Below are 5,000 nucleotides of genomic sequence, written 5' to 3'. Positions count from 1 at the left end.
CGACGAAAGCAAACCAAATGATTATGTTAGGTCAGCACCTAGTCACAGAAAAACACAGCCATTTTTCCAGCCAAAGAGAGGAGTCACAAGAAGCAGAAATAGAGATAAATGAATAATTCATTTTTGATGATCTTCATCAGATGACACTCATAGGACTTCATGTTACACAATACATGTATGTTTTGTTCGATAAAGTTCTTTTTTTTTTAAATGTCAGTATACTTTGGCGTGTTACGTTCAGTAATTCCAAACATCTGGTGATTTTGCAGAGAGCCACATCAATTTCCATAAATGCTCACAATAAACATTGATAAAAGATACAACAATTATGGAATTATAGATACACTTCCCCTTAATGCAACCGCTGTGTCAGATTTATCCCCCCCCCCAAAAAAAAAGCACACCATGCTATAATATGTACGGCACTCAGAGACCAAACATCCGCCATGTTGTGGAGTCAACAGAAGTCAGAAATAACATTATAAATATTCACTTACCTTTGATGATCTTCATCAGAATGCACTCCCAGGAATCCCAGTTCCGAAATAAATGTTTGTTTTGTTCGATAATGTCCATAATTTATGTCCAAATACCTTCGCGAGTTTAGCCCAGAAATCCAAATTCATGAAGCTCGATCACTAGGAGCAGACGAAAAGTCAAAACTTCTGTTACGTAGAAACATGTCAAACGATGTATAGAATCAATTTTAGGATGTTTTTAACATAAATCTTCAATAATGTTCCAACCGGAGAATTCCTTTGTCTGTAGAAATGCAATGGAACTCAAGCTAACTCTCGTGAACGCGCGTGGTCAGCTCATGGCACTCTGGCAGACCTCTGACTCAATCCCCTCTCATTCCCCCCTCCATCACAGTAGAAGCATCAAACAAGGTTCTAAAGACTGTTGACATCTAGTGGAAGCCTTAGGTAGTGCAATTTGACCCCATAGACACTGTGCCCAATTTCAAAGTCATACTTAAGCTATCTGTCTGGTTTTCCTACTCCTCCTTCTCCTCATCCCTTCATCCCTCATCCTTTGTTTTCTGTCTCTTCTCTTCTCTTCTCTCTCTTCTGAGAAAGTCTGTGACAGATTTTGCGGTTGTCCAACAGCTCTTAAGCAATGCTGAGAGAGAGGGAGAGAAGGGGGGAGGGGGAGAGAGGAGGAGAGGAGAGGGTGGGGAGAGAGAGAGAGAGAGAGAGAGAGAGAGGAGGGAGGGAGGGAGGGAGGGAGGGAGGGAGGGAGGGAGGGAGGGAGGGGGAGAGAGAGAGAGAGAGAGAGAGAGAGAGGGGGGAGAGAGAGAGAGAGAGAGGGTGACAGAGGGTGACAGAGAGGGGGAGAGGGAGAGAGAGGGAGCGAGAGAGGGAGGGAGAGCAAGAGAAGGGGGAGAGAGAGGGGGAGAGGAAGAGAGAGAAGGGGACATAGCGAGGGAGAGAGAGAGAGAAGAATATTGGAAGCTTTACAAGTTGTTCCAAGCCATCAGGATGCAAGTTTTCAATTTCTGGTAATTGCTACAAGCTGAGAAGGGAGGGTGTAGAGGGTGGAGGGGTTGTTTAAAGTCTTCTATTGGGGGAGAGCCGGGGGGAGACGAGAGGGGTGCGATTTGACAGAGCCCTAAGGACGGGCCCCTTTCTTGGTCATGGGAGTGTGGTCAGCCCTGAACCATAAGGCAGTGGTCGAACCGTGACGATGGACCGTGACGATGGACCGTGACGTTGGACCGTGACGATGGACCGTGACGATGGACCGTGAGGATGGACCGTGACGATGGACCGTGACGATGGACCGTGACGTTGGACCGTGACAATGGACCGTGACGTTGGACCGTGACGTTGGACCGTGAAGTTGTGGCTCTGCTGTCATCTCACCTCTTTCTGTGGCTCTGCTGTCTTCCCAGCTCTTTCTGTGGCTCTGCTGTCATCTCAGCTCTTTCTGTGGCTCTGCTGTCATCTCAGCTCTTTCTGTGACTCTGCTGTCATCTCAGCTCTTTCTGTGGCTCTGCTGTCATCTCACCTCTTTCTGTGGCTCTGCTGTCATCTCAGCTCTTTCTGTGACTCTGCTGTCATCCCAGCTCTGTCTGTGGCTCTGCTGTCATCTCAGCTCTTTCTGTGGCTCTGCTGTCATCTCAGCTCTTTCTGTGGGTCTGCTCTCATCTCAGCTCTTTCTGTGACTCTGCTGTCATCCCAGCTCTGTTTGTGACTCTGCTGTCATCTCAGCTCTTTCTGACTCAGCAATAAAATGTGGCTTTGCTCTCATTTGAACTCTTTCTCAGGAGGAAGTGACCTTGTTCGTCTGACTTAGATTTCAACATGATGTTTAATTATCTCTCCCTTTTCTTTCCGTTTCTCTTGATGTCACTATTGTGAGAGGTGAGCATGTGACGTCACAAGACCTAAAACAGTTATGTTTCTCTTCATCTGAGTCTCACCTCGACTTCATGCTCTTCTGACTTCTTGCTCTTCTGACTCCCTACTCTTGTGACTTCCTACCCTTCTGACTTCCTACCCTTCTGACTTCCTCCTCTTCTGACTTCCTACTCTTCTGACTTCCTACTCTTCTGACTTCCTACTCATCTGATTTCTTCTGAGATCCCCTACAAACTATGGAAGTGTTCATGGGAACACATACACCATCTAGGATCATATCACAATCTGTGGAATAAAAATACATACACAGTTAGCTAAGCAGGTCATCTGAGGTCAGTCTCCTCTTCTCAATGGGCAGGTCATCTGAGGTCAGTCTCCTCTTCTCAATGGGCAGGTCATCTGAGGTCAGAGTCCTCTTCTCAATGGGCAGGTCATCTGAGGTCAGTCTCCTCTTCTCAATGGGCAGGTCATCTGAGGTCAGTCTCCTCTTCTTTGAGGAATCTGGAATACATTTACCCCTTCGATAAACCGAGTGGTGCTAGTTGTCTCCATCTCTCTCCTCTACCTCTCTCTCTGTCTCCCTCACCCCAGCATTCCTTTTCGTCCCATATTTCTCTCTCTTCCTGTCTTTCTCTCCCTCTGCCTCTCTGATCTCTCTCTCTCTTTTCTCTCTTCTCTCTCTTCCTCTCTCTTCTCTCCCTCTGCCTCTCTGATTTCTCTCTCTTCTGTCTCTTCCTCTCTTTTCCTCTCCCTCTGCCTCTCTGATCTCTCTCTCTCTTTTCTCTCTTCTCTCTCTTCCTCTCTCTTCTCTCCCTCTGCCTCTCTGATTTCTCTCTTCTGTCTCTTCCTTCTCTCCTCTCCCTCTCTCTTCCTCTCTCTCTTTTCTCTCTTCTCTCTCTCTCTTCTCTCCCTCTGCCTCTCTGATTTCTCTCTCTTCTGTCTCTTCCTCTCTTTTCCTCTCCCTCTGCCTCTCTGATCTCCCATAGTCTCATTGGAGATTAGACAGAAGAAAAGCTTAGTTATGAAACAGGAGGTAAAACTCTAGCTGATCACACACACACACACACACACACACACACACACACACACACACACACACACACACACACACACACACACACACACACACACACACACACACACACACACACACACACACACACAGACACACAGACACAGCAGAGATGTAGAGGAACTATGGTTCACCTTTACTGCAAGATTCAAGTTGTCCCTTTCACCTATGTAGTGCCCTACGTTTAACCAGGGTCTATGGAGCTAGTGCCCTACGTTTAACCAGGGTCTATGGAGCTAGTGTCCTACGTTTAACCAGGGTCTATGGAGCTAATGCCCTACGTTTAACCAGGGTCTATGGAGCTAGTGCCCTACGTTTAACCAGGGTCTATGGAGCTAGTGCCCTACGTTTAACCAGGGTCTATGGAGCTAGTGCCCTACGTTTAACCAGGGTCTATGGAGCTAGTGCCCTACGTTTAACCAGGGGGTCTATGGAGCTAGTGCCCTACGTTTAACCAGGGGGTCTATGGAGCTAGTGCCCTATGTTTAACCGGGGGGTCTATGGAGCTAGTGCCCTACGTTTAACCAGGGTCTATGGAGCTAGTGCCCTACGTTTAACCAGGGTCTATGGAGCTAGTGCCCTATGTTTAACCAGGGTCTATGGAGCTAGTGCCCTACGTTTAACCAGGGTCTATGGAGCTAGTGCCCTACGTTTAACCAGGGTCTATGGAGCTAGTGCCCTACGTTTAACCAGGGTCTATGGAGCTAGTGCCCTACGTTTAACCAGGGTCTATGGAGCTAGTGCCCTACGTTTAACCAGGGTCTATGGAGCTAGTGCCCTACGTTTAACCAGGGTCTATGGAGCTAGTGCCCTACGTTTAACCAGGGTCTATGGAGCTAGTGCCCTACGTTTAACAAGGGTCTATGGAGCTAGTACCCTACGTTTAACCAGGGTCTATGGAGCTAGTGCCCTACGTTTAACCAGGGTCTATGGAGCTAGTGCCCTACGTTTAACCAGGGTCTATGGAGCTAGTGCCCTACGTTTAACCAGGGTCTATGGAGCTAGTGCCCTACGTTTAACCAGGGGGTCTATGGAGCTAGTGCCCTACGTTTAACCAGGGTCTATGGAGCTAGTGCCCTACGTTTAACCAGGGTCTATGGAGCTATTGCCCTATGTTTAACCAGGGACTATGGAGCTAGTGCCCTACGTTTAACCAGGGTCTATGGATCTAGTGCCCTACGTTTAACCAGGGTCTATGGAGCTAGTGCCCTACGTTTAACCAGGGTCTATGGAGCTAGTGCCCTACGTTTAACCAGGGTCTATGGAGCTAGTACCCTACGTTTAACCAGGGTCTATGGAGCTAGTGCCCTACGTTTAACCAGGGTCTATGGAGCTAGTACCCTACGTTTAACCAGGGTCTATGGAGCTAGTGCCCTACGGTTAACCAGGGTCTATGGAGCTAGTGCCCTACGTTTAACCAGGGTCTATGGAGCTAGTGCCCTACGTTTAACCAGGGTCTATGGAGCTAGTGCCCTACGTTTAACCAGGGTCTATGGAGCTAGTGCCCTACGCTTAACCAGGGTCTATGGAGCTAGTGCCCTACGTTTAACCAGGGTCTATGGGGT

Source organism: Oncorhynchus nerka, linkage group LG12, assembly GCF_034236695.1.
Source record: "Oncorhynchus nerka isolate Pitt River linkage group LG12, Oner_Uvic_2.0, whole genome shotgun sequence".
In the NCBI taxonomy this organism is placed as follows: domain Eukaryota; kingdom Metazoa; phylum Chordata; class Actinopteri; order Salmoniformes; family Salmonidae; genus Oncorhynchus; species Oncorhynchus nerka.
The sequence above is the reverse complement of the archived record's forward strand: the minus strand, read 5'-3'. Positions refer to the sequence as shown.